Raw genomic sequence first — 14,763 nt, 5'->3', positions numbered from 1 at the left:
ATGGGCCTGCTGAGACATCCCCTTCCCCCACACCTCACCACACCCCATAGAACATATTCCTATATGTTCCTTTTATCTTTTTATAATCACAACACCTGGGTTCAACTCCCAGCCTCAAATAGCGGCTCACAACCATGGTGTACAGACATATATGCAAGCAAAATATCAATACACATAAAATAAAAATTTAAAAATTCCTAAAATAACAATTTAAAAATTCTTAAAGTTCTACTATATACATCATATCATTTACAGGAAGAAGGATATAGCTGGAAACTATATTGTGCAAAGTAACTGAGAATCAGAAAAAAAATACTGCATGTTTTACCTTCATATAGAGTCTATAGATTTTAATTTTTATATGTGTATGTATGGGGGTGACATTAAGTCATATAACTAAAAGAGGGACCATAAAAGAGGAAAGAGGTCTAAAGGGGCTTGGAAGGGGAAATGAAAAGGATTCCTGAGACATGAAAACAAAATGGCTCCTGGGTAAAGGTGGGTGGACAGCAGGAGGCGGGGAGGGGTCAGGTAGATCTGGGTGGTGTCAGAAAATTGTGATGCTTTGAATGAGGAATGTCCCACATAGGCTCCAATATTTGAAGTTGTGGTACCTAGCTGGGAGCGCTGTTGGAAGAAGCTATGGAATCTTTAGAAGGCAGAATCCTGAGGGAAGAAGTCTACCCCTGGGAGCAGACAGTGAGGATTTATAGCCTTACCCCACTTCAGGGCCCTCTAGGCTTCAACCCTGCAGCTGATGTGATCTCTCAGCTTCCTGCTCTGGCAGCCTGCAGCCATGCATCCCCAACAGTATGGACTCCCTCTGGACTTGTAAGCCAAAATAAACTCCCTGTCCCTTAAGTTGTTTTCGGTCATGATGCTTTATATGAGCAACAGAAAAATAACTAATGTAATCACTAACAAAAACAAACTAGGTAGGGAGACACCATTTTCATAAAAACCAACTCTAAGCTCAAGAAGAAGAGATGGTATTGTAAGACCCCCAAAAAACCGAGGGTGCCCCAGCACCCCACACCCGGGAAGGCGACACCCAAATCACTCGAGAGAAATGGTCTCGATGCAATAACATGAGGATTTCTTTATTCCAGAATTCTGGGTTCCACAGCCATACACCACGCAGGGTTAGAGGACTGTGGACCATGAGTGCCGAATTGCGACAGCTTTTATAAGTTTGCAACAAAGTTCGTGAATCACAAACCAATCATTTCTTAGCAATGGAGAGCCCGCAAATCACAAACCAATCATTTCTTTGCATGGAGAGCCCGCAAAATGTGAGCCAATCGATTTGTACCACTCCATAGTTTTTAGGCCAATCAGTTTAAATTATCGGAGCCCATGCTCAGTGGACCAATTAGTTTCCTATTTTCTTGAATGTCTATAGCTGCTTGAATTCCTGCATAAGGGTAATGGCATAAGCAGTTTACAGAAGCTTAGCCCATTTCCAATTACCTTGTGGGGCCAAGATCACCTATTCAAGGCCTTTCTGCTAACTCTAAACAAAGGGTGGGCTCTGGAATGTGATCTTTTACCTAGTTTCTAACAAAGCGAGATAGCATTTTAAGCTTCTGACTTCTTGGGGTCATTAGAGTTAGGCTGTATTATTTTCTATCCTTTCAGTATTAATCCCAAAGAAGGGATGAGAAAGACCATTGACCCAAATCGCCACTGCCAAATTAATTACAGCATGCTTTCTTATTTGTGTACACAAGCTGCCTTCCCCCTAAGGTGGGGTTCAAGAGGTCAGCAATGGATGTGAGGAAGACAAGGCTTCTATAGCTCAGGGGTAGGAGGTTTCCAAATAGGGGATTTGATGGGCAGAATAGGGAGTTACAGGAGCAAACTTAAGCTAGTTCTTTCTGAACAAAGACCTGGTTGCAAGGTGAGCATAACAACGTAGTCACTGGTGGCCACAGACCCTTTGAAACAAAGTTAGTTTCAAAAGTAAGATGTATAAAACAACTTTTTAAAATAAAGGCATGATTGCGATTCCTGGAACAGGCAGTACAGAACATTTTGTAGTTAAGGCAACAGGTGAGACGTAATCCAGTCCTAGATAAACAGAGGTTTAATCATAAACAGAAATGAACCTAGTTTGTCTTTACTATAAGATGGTTTTTAAGCCGAAAGTGGAGGTAGACTGGTTCTTCAAAGGTTTATTCTGGAGCCAAATAGGAGAGAGTATATTAGAAACATGGATTTAGGCTACACCACATTCCATGTTCCAACGCGAAGCAAGTTTCTGGACTTTTTTTTTTAGTAATCAAACAAAGGCCACAAATCAAGTCACTTCTGGGGGGAGGGGAAGGCTGTGGCTAGGTGGAGAGAATTAAGACAGGGTATCTCAGTGTAGCTCTGGCTGTCCTAGAACTCACTATGTAAGCCAGACTGGACTCGAACACAGAGATGTTCTCTGCCTCTATCTCTGGAGTGCCAGGATTAAAGGTGTATACCACCATGCCTAGCAACAATAATTATTTTTAAAAATGGGTAAGAGCCAGCATGACTACCCACACCTATAATCCTATCACTACACTTGATGATAAGACAGTTTAGGAGTGACAGGCCATCTTTAGCTGCATAGGAAGCTGCAGGGGACTGGTAGAAATAAAGGTATTCTAAAGGGACACTGGTGTCTCTCAATCTGACTCTCAAACTATTGAAACAATGAACAACAAAGAAATGGGAATTTCTCCAGGAATCTCATGCTGTGAGAAGGGAAAGAGCTAGGTAAAGAAAGGATCTGTCTCACAGCTCCAACAGCTTGTCAGACCACCTTCCAGGGTAGGAGTGAAGAGCAGACACCTTGGTTGTTACCACACAGATGTGTGAATCCTTGGCTTCCTATTTAAACTTTAATCTCTCTCCAGGATCCTGAAGATAGATTGGGGGCAGGGGCCGGATCTCTGCCCCTCTTTCCAAACAGCCACATTAAACAAATCTCCTGCCTTCCATTTTAAGTCTGGCTATTTTAACTGGCTCTGTGAATGGATGGCCAGACCAGTCAGTCCCCTTGGAGATTGCCTTTGACAACAGATTCTTGTGGGGAATAAATAGCAGAGTTTGTGGTTTTATGTATCAAACTGTTTCATCCAAATGTAGAAGAACATATGGAAGCTCATCTCACTCTAGATCCGGTGGTGGAAGATGGCTATCAGGAAACCCTCCCACAGAAGGGCAAAGTCAACCACCTGCATGGCCCGAGTAATTCTAAAACACCTGGTGTGAGAGGAAGGTAAAAGTTGGTCCCAAGAAGCTGAAATCTGAACATACATATATTTTTTAAACATATTATTTTCTTCTTACTAAAGTGAAAGAGGGTGTGTGCACACCCACATATGTTCAAGTGCCCTCCAAAGCCAGGAGAGGGCTTCAGATCTCCTGGAGCTGGAGTCACAGGGGTAGGGTGGTCTAGGAACTGAACTCATCTGGCAGCCGGGAAGGGCTCTTAACCCTCCCACCATCATCTCTCCAGCCCCTAAATAGACACATTTATTGCAGAAAGAAATTACCAAAGGAGCAGAAGGCTGAAGCTGCTAGACTAGGAGAATGGTGCTCTGTGTGTGTGTGTGTGTGTGTGTGTGTGTGTGTGTGTGTGTGTGTGTATCTAAAGCATTGCACTATTTCCTCACAAGTCAATGGGGCCATGCTAGCAATTTCCTGACAGGGTCTGGCCTGACTGACAAACAACTCCATAAATGAGTGTCTGTCTCAAAATCTTTTCATACCTAATAATGAAATATTGACATGTTTGCCACATTTGCATGCAAGACAGGGTCTTGTGTGCAGCCTGGGCTGTTCTGTGATGCATGGCTGGGCCTCTGGAGTACAGGGATTATAGGCATGGGCCACCCCGCCCATCTTAACATTTAAATAAATAAATAATGTTCAGACTGCAAAACTGACTCATCCTTATACAATTAGATCACAGAGCTCCACATGAGAAGAAAATGCACAAACAGTTGTGGAAGTGGCTAAATGCATGAAGGGCAGCTAGCTTCCTACTGGTTTTACTTATGGTCCTAGTAGATTTGTATCAACCTGACACTTGTTACCTGGGAAGAAGAAACTCAATTGAGAAAACACCTCCAGCCAAGTTGGTAGGCCATTTTCTGGATTAATGATTGATGTGAAAGGCCCGTGGGGGCTGGGGCGCCCTGAGCAGGCAGTCCTAGGTTGTATAAGAAAGCAAACTAAACAAGGCAGGAGAGGGCCACTAAGCAGCACTGCTTCACAGCCACGCCTGGGCTCCCCAGAGGCCTGCCCTGCTTGTTCTTGTGCTGCCTCCCTTTGATGACAGACTGGGATCTGGGACTGTACACAGAAATAAACCCTACCCTCTCCAACTTGCTTTTACAGTTTTATCACAGCCATAGAGATTCCTCTCTGCCTCTCCCCAGTTTCATAGTAATTCTGAAAAGAAACAACCCTCACACACAGAACCCAGACGCTAGGCAGCCCCTGGATGGGTGAGAAATGTGTTGGTATGCTATCAAAGCTCTATTTCAGAGAACTGCAACCATTTCAGCTGACAGTTCCTTCAAATGCTCAAGCCTTCATGTTGTTTGACCTACTCCTGAGCTTGCCCTGCGCTAAGAGTTTCCCCAAAGAGTATCTCACAAACAACCAGCTGCAATTGTTTAACATTCCAGCTGCGTGAAGCAGTTGGAACAAACAAGTTAACCAAAAACATAAAAGGGAAAGTGTAAGAAAAAAATTGTCCACAGAGGGAACATCCAAGCTCAAGGAAGACAAGGGCAGGCCTGAAGCACCCATGTCTGCCTGGGCAGTAGCTACACAAGCACAAACCACAGGTTTGCAGTGGTAAACCTGGCTGAGTGTTTAGGATGTGCCTCGACAGGCACCCGGTATCTCTGAGCAACCTGGGAAACAGAAGCAAGTATTAACAGGAAGGTGAAGAAACTGGGATCCTCAGGCACACTGGTCAACAGGGTTGTAGTTTCTAAATAAGGAGGAAGAGTCAGGGAAGGAAGAAGACAGAAAAATGGGGGCTTTTATCTTAAAGGAACAACAACAACAACAAAAATGGTTTGTTCTGAAGCCAAATGTGAGTGATGATAGCCAGAAATAGTTTCCCCTAATGCCATGTTCCAATACTGTAACAGTTTAATAAAGTTTTATAATAACAGAAGAAAATCATAAATCAAGACCTTTTCTGAACACATCAGTAGAGACATCAGAAAAGCTGGGAAATCAAACGACAGGGCTTGGATGTTACCTGCAGGGGTCTGTCTGTACATTCCAAAAGGTTTACTTAACGGTCACAAAGATATTAGGTCACGCAGAGAGGAAGGTAATAAATGGTTATTAAGTGTGTTATTATTACCCAAGATAATTTGGCTTGGCAACATTCCATCATTTCCACATCATTAAAGTTCTAATGAGTCAGTCAGCCTTTGTTGTCAGTTTCTTTCCAGGAATTTTTGTTCACAAAATAATATAAAATTATCCTATGAAGCTGCATCCTTTCCTGAGAGAAACAGACATATGGCAACGCTTCCATGTTACACATGGAAACTCACGGTCAGATTATTCACAATAGCCAGACTGAAAACAACTCATACAGCTGGGCAAACAGAATCTATACATACCAAACCATATTTAACCAGAAGGAGGAATCAAATACTAGCAACTTGATATGACATGAACTTTAAAAACACTTTACTCTCTGAAAGAATTAAGGTTCACAAAGGACTAAAATTACATGACTGTGCTCATGACACAACAGAATAAGAATTCACAGAGGTGCCGGGCTGTGGCAGCACAAACATTTAATCCTAGCCCTCAGGAGGCAGAGGCAGGGGGATCTCCAAGTTCGAGTCCACCTTGGTCTACAGAGCTAGTATCAGGACATAAAGAAGCTGTGTTACATAAAGAAGCTCTGTCCTAAAAACAAAACAATAACAAAAATAAAAATAAAAAAAAAGAATTCAGAGGCAAAAAAGCAGATTTCATAGTTCCCAAAGGATGGTTGATGACATATAATAGGTAGAAAGTGAGTGACTGCTAACAGCTACGATGTTTCATTTTTAAATCGATAAAAATATTTCAAAATTATTCTGCAGTGATAGCTGTTCAACCCTATGAGTATAAACTGATCCGTCTGCTTTAAAATTAGTTTACTATATGACCCCTATCTTTAAAATAATTCAAACAAATGGACATAATTGGTGTTTGCAACATGCTAAATTCAACAACTGCAGCCTGAGGTTTCCACTCAAAATATTATTGACTGAGCTAGGGATGTGAGTTGGTTGGTTAAGTGCTTCTATGTTACATAAACATGAAGGCCTGAGTCCTCAGAACCAAAAGGGCTGGCAAGATGGTTCAGTTGGCTAAGGTCTTTGCTTCTAAGCCTAACGACCTAAGTTTAGCATCCAGAATCCCTATGGTTAAAGGACAGAACCAATTCCCATATTCTAACCATGGTACGTACACACTTACATACACACATAAAGGTTTAAGCGGAGGAGGGAAACCACATAAAAGCTGGCTGTTGTGGCCCACCTCTGGGTTCCCAACACTGGGAAACAGATATGAGGATCCAAAGGGCTCGTTGACCAATCTAGTCAAAATAAACTGCAGGTTCAGTGAGGGACTCTGTTTCAAAAGATTAGATGGAGATAGATAGAAAAAGATACTTAATATCTACCTCTGGTCTCACACACACACAGAGGTACGTACATACATATGCATACGTATGTATTAAAGAAGTCAAAATCAAATGTACTATTCACCAAAACAGACCACAGTCCAGGCCATAAAGCCAGTTTTTGTAGATATCAGAAGACTCAAAGGACTAAAATGATAATATAATGAAACAAAATTGTAATTCTAGCCTAGGTCACATGGTAAAATCATAAATCAAAGTAATCATACAACACATCACCAAAAACTTGATGGCTCAGAAGGTAAAAATGTTTGCAGTTAAGCCTGCCGATGTGAATTTCATCCCAGAAACCCACATAGTGAAGGAGAGAAGCAAATCTTCCAAATTGTCCTCTAACTTCTACCCACAAGAAGGGATACACACACCATACGCCCCCCCCCCCCCCACACACACACAAATCTAACAGCGATATGAATCAATCATTGTGTCACACAACTACAGCTCCAGCATTCAACAGGGCTCATTTTGTGAGCCAGACCTGGACTGCCACAGCAAGTCTCAGACTAGTCAGTGCTATCTATACACACAAACACAAACACTGTCTCAAATGAGACAGAGAAAGAGACAGAAGGGCGGGGACAGAGGGAGAAAAATTGAAAATAATGATGGGGTTGGAGATGGTCAGCAGTTAGGAGCACCTATTTCCAGAGGACCTAGGTTCGATTCCCAGGACCCACAAGGCAGCTTACAACTGTCTGTAATTCTACTTTAAAGGGATCTGACACCTATTTCTGGCCTCAAGCACACATTCTGTGTACAGACAGACATACATGCAAGCAAAACATCCATACAGAAAAAAATACAAATTTAACAGAAATAAATTATTTAATTTGTTGAAAAAAATAACAGAAAATAAAAAAATTAACAAGAAAACTCTCAGTTATTAAGACTTAATTAAAAGGCAGAAGCATGAAGATAACTCCAAGTTTAAAACTAGTCTACATAGCAAACTTTATTAGGATTCCATACTGAGACTCTGCCTCAGAAACCATCACAGGAGCTGGCACTGGAGACACAGCTCAGTGAGAAGGCCCTAGGTTTAAATAACTTATTTCTGCTAAATTTTTATTTATAAAGAAAAATAAAGTGGGGGGGGGGTGGTGGTGAGAATGTCATGTCAGATGTGGCAACAGGCCCATAATCTCACCTACTCAGGAACCTAAAGCAGTAGAATAGAAGCTCAAGGCTTGTATGGGCTACAGAGTAAGTTCGTGGCCAATATGGAAAACTTAGTGCCACTTTATCTCAAAATAAAAAAAGATTGGGATATAGTTCAGTGATAAAGCACTTGCCCACCATGCACAAGGCTCAAAGTTCAATCCCTAACACTACAAAAAAGAATGAGAGAGAGAGAGAGGGAGAGAGAGAGAGAGAGAGAGAGAGAGAGAGAGAGAAACTGATACAGTTATAATGAGCAGAAAAATCAATATAAATTGTATATTTATTTGAACAAATACAGTATATCAAAGTTTTTTATGATCCAAAAGAAAAGAGGAAGTCAGCTGCTGAGTATCTGATCTGTGAGCACCAGAGACCAGCACTGAGGCCCCTCTTCTGCACACTTCCTCAGGGTGACCAGCCACTTGGTCCACTCCCTTCATGAAAAGGACACACTTAGTCCTTTTTGAAATGGATACTTATTCTATTTGCCTTGCATGTAATGCTTCTCCGAAACCTACCATCCAATGACTTACAGAATGCCTTATCCACATGGTATTTCACACAGTGCTTCTGACCTAGCTGCACCCATACTCATGGAATTCACTGGCCTGACCAGACAAAATGGTGGAATGGTTGAAGACGCAGTTACAGTGCAATTAGGTAACAGTACCCTGGGATGATGGTGCAGGGTTCTCCAGAAGGCAGTATATACTTTGAATCAATGTCCAATATAAGGTATGGTTTCCTCACACAGCCAGAACTCACAGGTCCAATAATCAAGGCATGAGAGGGAACAATTCCACTTACTATGACCCCTAATGGCTCACTAAGAAATTGTTTGCTTTCAGGCCTGCAACCTTAAATGCAGGCAGTCTAAAAGTTTTAGGTCCGGAATGGGGATTGATTCTCCCTAAAGACACAAATAAAAACATTCCATTGAACTGGAAGCTCAGACTTCCAGCCACTTTGGGTTTCTGATGCCTTTAAGCCAAAAAGGCTAAAAAGAGGAAAATCAGGAGGGGTGATTGATCCAGATTACCAAGGGAAAACTGGATTGCTTCTCCACAATGAGACAGGAAGTGGAAAACAGGAGTTCCTTTAGGGGTATGTCTTGAGGGAATCCTACCATGTCTGTCCAGACAGGATGACAAAGCACACATGCCCTTCAGGAAATAAGGTATGGGTCACACCTCCAGGAAAAGAACTAAGACCTGCTGAGTACTTTCTGAGGGTGGAGAAAATACAGGATGGGTAGTAAAGGAAGAAAGTTATAAATACCAGTTAAGGTCATGTGAGCTGTTACAGAAACATGGAATGTGAATGTCATGAATATGTCTGTCCTATTTCATTAAGAATGTGTCTGCATATGTATGTATACACACATTATACACTATATTTCTGTCTTTATAATGTAACAGCAATTGAGATATTAGTGGTTATCACATTTATGAGACACTAAAAGACTAAGCATTCCTCAAAGGATATTGCCACCACCGAATGCATTTTTGGTTCTATGTAGAACTGCTATAACATGTTAAGTGGAAGTATGACTAGGTTATTGTTTTCATTTGAAAATTAAATGTTACATAAGGAGATGTGACTCTGTGTCAAGTTGATAAGAGGTGACTTGGTTGTCAACATAACTATATCTGGAGTCACCTAAAACCTAAGTATCTGAGCACACCTGTGAGAGATTTCCTTGATTGGATATAAGTCTAGGCTGCACCTTTAGGCAGCCCACCGAAAAGGACATGAAAGAAGGACGTTTGCCCTCACTTTCCCTGGCAAGTTCATCCTTCTCTGGTATCTGTACCTACTTCAAGAGTCCAACAGAGACCAAAGACCAGCAGCAGTAGCACTGCTACCTACAAATGATGGGATATCACTCAGCAACAAGGGATAAGCTACTGACACATCAAAATGGGTGAACCTCAAAATTATCATGATAAACAAAACCCAAGATGCCCTTAGTGTACAAGACTCTTTATATGAAGTCACAAAATAGGCAAATTAATCATTGTTAGTAGAAGAATGAAAGTAGTTTGTCTAGGTGGTAAGGGGAAACAGGATTAACTGAAAGGAGGTGAAAGGGAAAATTGTCCTGCATCTAAAGTTGAGTGTTGTTTGCGCAAATAACTATACTGTCAACATTCAGCTGCAAAGGAATGTACCTCAATGGTTTAGCATATGATATAGGAGGTTCAGTTTCCAGTATTGAGGAAAAAAAATGTTAAATGCAGAATGTATGGTTTTACAGTGTACATACTGTTGGCATAAAAAATATAAACTAACAGGGGTAATGTGTCTCCTTTGGCTACATAACCCTTCCATTTGTATACTAATTCTTATCTCTGTTGCATATTCTAGAATAGTTCATCTCTGACCAGCATTATCTGCTTTTTTAAATTTCCCTATTGGGAAATTCTTTTCAACATACTAGCCTGTTGAAATTTCAACCCCTGGCTCCCAAAATCTTCATTCTAGCACGTATTCCCAGCTGCTCTACTATTTCCCTGCTCTCCTTACAGTCAAACAACTAAAAAGAAGTAAATGCTCCACTAAATAGTCAATTCCTCTGTTCTATATAAATGTGTTTTGTACATTTATATTTATTTATTCTGTGTGTGTTGCGCACACACTACTTGTGTGGGTGTCAGAGGATAATATGCAGGAATAGGCTCTCTCCTTCCACCATGTGAGCTCCTTTTAAAATCTTCACAATGTGTAACAACAATAGGGAAGGCATTATTATTATCTCTGTTTAACAGACTAGGAAAGAATTCCTAGGGGGAAAGGATTCACAAGATTACATAACCTCCCAAAAATCAGACAGCAAATAAATGATTCTAAGCTTCACATAATGTGCTTTGTTGTTCAGTATACTACACTGAGACACTCGGGGACTCTTAATACAAAAATGTTTGGTCACAGAGATGCATCTAGATATAGACAACATAGAGGTGCAGCCATTACCCATGGCCTTATTTCAAACAACATTTCAACAGCTAAAACTCCTATGACAATATGATTGCACTGTATTCATGAGGTGACCAGATAATTCACTACACAAATGGATAAATAAATTAAAAAAAAAAACTAACAGTAATTATGTCAAGCTAATAGGCACCACCCAGCACTTGCTCTGGGCAAACTGGGGTATGTGGTCACCTGGTTTATAAGACAGCTTTCTTTATGCTTTATTGCAGCATTTTTTAAGAGCAACAACCAGAAATAAAGACATGGCTGCTAGACAAATGCCGCAGGAAAGGGTTAACATCTGGACAGCCAACCGTCATTTGGTTCCAGTTTTATCTTTGACAGTTCTGCTTAATGTAGCAATTCTCTGACTGGAATGATTTGGTGTTAGAAAACCGTGTGTGTTTTCTCAAACAAAGATGACCTATTTATAAATATGAGCATTAACAGCTGACAACACTGCACATAGGAAAAGGTTCCTATTTCAGTTTTCCAAAAGACAGTTCATAGATCACATAGTTTCAGTGTATCTTATAATCTTATTAAGCTCACCAAGAAATCTGATGACATAAAAATTTATAGCAATCTGAATTTTTAAATTCTTAGAAAGAAAGAAAGAAAGAAAGAAAGAAAGAAAGAAAGAAAGAAAGAAAGAAAGAAAGAAAAAAGAAAGGAAGGAAGGAAGGAGGGAGGGAGGAAGAAAGAAAGAAAGAACAAGAAGAAAAAAGAAAACTCACAAGTCCTAAAATGAGTTTGAAAATTTTGTTTAAATGCGTCAAAGAACCCAGCTCAACAAAACTCCATCTTAGCCCTACTTTTGTCTCCATATAATGCTTTCTGTCCCAGTAGTTTGGAGGATTCTATTGGATGCACCTCAAAAGTCCTGAGCCTTAAAAAAAAAAAAAAAAATACCCCAGGACCCCACCCACAGCCCACAGAAACTTTCCAGTTGGGTTTAACCCACGCTAGCAGTTCCAGCAGGATGCTGCTGGAGGACACAGTCAGACTCAGGAGTCCCAAAATAGTCTCAGCCAAACCTGGCCACACAGACAGCACAGCAAACACCCTCAACTACTCCCAACGGGGTTCCCAGTGGTCCCTGGCACAACTTGAGAGTTGTAAACAACCCCAAACCAGACTGCACACAAGATTATGAAGACAAGGCAATGTTTAACAGAGAAATTTTTAAAGTGTTATTCAGTAAAATAACATTTCAGTGCACCACGTATTAGTGAACGATCTACGGTGTCTCAGACTCTACTCCTGGCTAACTAGAATGTATCATTTCCATTTGGAAAACAATTTCCACACAGAGGAAGAAAAAAAAATTCAAATATTTTCTAAATCTCCTAAACTTAACGTAAGCTTTAACTTTCCTATTGGAACAATTAAGAGTGACAGAAGCATTAGTTTATCAACTATGTTCTAACATGGCCCAAAGGAAGACCACTTAGAACCTGACACACAGAACAAGGGATAAACGTAGTTCTCAAAGGATAACCGATTTTTTTTAAGCCAAAAATGTTGCTTCTTCATCACTAAAAATAAGTAGAATAAAATACAAATATGATAGTCAGACTATCTCTAGCCAAATCATTCAAGACCATAAGCTTGAAAAAATGATAATCTAATTAAAATAATTAGAAATTAAGAGTTGACTACACTAACAATGACACAGCTACACTTAAGTGAGATATCTAAAATTCTAGGATCTGGTTCAAAATTTGTAACAATTTATGTGAACTTTAACAAGTTATACTATCTCTAATTTTTAGTGTCTTCAACTGTAAAATGAGGCAATTACATAGGTAAGTTTGTTTCCTGTTAATAAGTGAAGCTTTAAACATATCTTTTCAAGTGATATTATTTCCTAGTGGAGGAAAAGCTTTGAAGGTAAAAACCCTATTCCACTCATAAAATGTCTTGAAATTTAAAAAGCATTGTACAGACAGTGGGACACACCTATCATCTCAGCACTCAAGAGATCAAAGCAAAAGGATACCAATTTGGGGGACAGCCAGGGAGGGCTACTGTAGCATGTTCTAAGCTAGCTCAGGATAACAGTGAGACCCTGTCTCAAAATATCAAAATCAAAACAGTTTTAAAGTACAACTTCCCTGTAACACTGTAGGATACAGGCTGGTATCACGGCAGTGAGGTATCTCATTAAACAAATGCCCATGGTAGAAAGAATTAGAAAAGAGCCTCAATTAGATTCTAGGTATGTCTGGTTTCTAATCCTATATTCTTTGATAGCCATTGCAAAGTCACACGCTGCTATATTTAGCAACAATTATTTTAAGTGTGGGTTAAAGGCAAGAACACAGGACATGAGGTCAGATTTTGATAATCTGGAATCACCAGAAGAGGGTATTAAGACTTAGCTTTTGAGTTAGACTGGGCAGTGAAAGGGAACGTGCCTGACATGCTGACTGATGTAGACGTAACTGTAATAGCTGCAGTCCTCACTGGGCACTTTCAAAACTGTCACACACAGTGTCACTTGGCCTTCCTCATCCTCTCTGCCTACGCTTAGTATAAACCAAGCTACCAGAAAGAGGAAAGCAAAGCAGTTCCTACAGATGTCTCACATCTATATATTTTATAATTTTTGAACACTGAAATCAATTTTTTTTAGAAAATTTAGTGTGCCGTTTCTACAAAGGTATCAAGATCTAGATTCACTTCCTAACTTTGCTACTAACAGATTTTGTACTAGGCACTCAACTTTTCTTCAATTTAGTTCCTACAGCAAAGTGTGATTTGTTTTTTTCAAGCCACGTCTCAGTAGCTCAGGACTTTAACCAGACCCTGAAGAAGCAGACAAAAGAAATGTCACTTATCTGCCTTTTCAAAATATATCTAAGGCTGGTGTTAACTCAGACTTTTGAAAACAACTACTACATTCCTACACTTCAAACACATCACAATGGTACCCATTTGGACATTTCGCCAGAGAGGAGTGGTCTGGAGTAAAAATGGGCAATTAAAACTACAGGGAAGATGTGCTTGTTGGGAACAAGGCCCTGAGATCAATTCCCAGGACATTAAAAAAGAGAGAGTCTTTAGAAAGCCTTTTTGGCCAGCACACCTAATCCTGTAGGGATGGGAAGGGACATAGGAATGAAAAGATGGGAAATTAACTGCTACCATACAGCACTACCCTAATTTACGGTAAAATGTCATTAGCTTAAAAGACAGATTTATATGCTGCAATGCCATTTACCAAAAAGGCCATATGAGTCTCCATATTCCCACACCTGGCTTTCTCCTGCATAATAATGACCAGTACTCTCTGTCCATCTTACAACATAATTACAAATTTAAGAGAAAAGGCAGCATCCTAGATCAGCACCACTGTGCCCTAGCATACCTAAAGGTTCTAAATGAGTAACAGCATTACCACCAAAAAGCCAATTCCTAGGACTTAGGCCCTTTAAAGCTCATGGTCCCAAATTACTTCTCTTCAAATTTGTGCCGAGGCCTCCCTCTCTTTTGGAAAATAAAGGCCAAGATCTACTTTTAAATTCCCAAACACTGGTTACATGTGGAAACTTAGGTTTTTGTTTGTTTGTTTTTATAAACAGTCATATTTACATAAGCATTCAGTAGAAGCCAAATAAAGTGGACAAACCCACTTAGGTATAACCATTTGCTCCCACCACCACCACAACCAAAAACACAGAAGAACATTCAAAACCCTGGACCTGTGACTGGGTGAGTCTGCTTTCATTATATCAAAACCTATTCCACTTATGACGCTAAAAGTAGGCAAACATATGGTACTTTCGAGAACCAAAGTACTAATTCCAGTCATAAGCAAATATTTTAGGGACACACAATTTCACAACTTGGGAACAATCTACTGAGAAGTGCCAACTTTACAGATCTCCTCATGGCTAACCATGAAGTTCTGT

At 40.2% G+C, this 14,763-nt stretch overlaps 1 protein-coding gene across 2 annotated transcripts in view; it reads right to left on the bottom strand.

Annotated features, from left to right (window-relative positions):
• Positions 1 to 14,763, bottom strand: part of Adk (adenosine kinase) — a 400,912-nt gene that overhangs the window by 359,775 nt on the left and 26,374 nt on the right. The gene's annotated exons all lie outside the window — the stretch shown is intronic.

Source organism: Apodemus sylvaticus, chromosome 8 (assembly GCF_947179515.1).
Source record: "Apodemus sylvaticus chromosome 8, mApoSyl1.1, whole genome shotgun sequence".
Taxonomy (NCBI): Eukaryota; Metazoa; Chordata; class Mammalia; order Rodentia; family Muridae; genus Apodemus; species Apodemus sylvaticus.
This window is presented reverse-complemented; position numbering and strand designations above follow the sequence as displayed.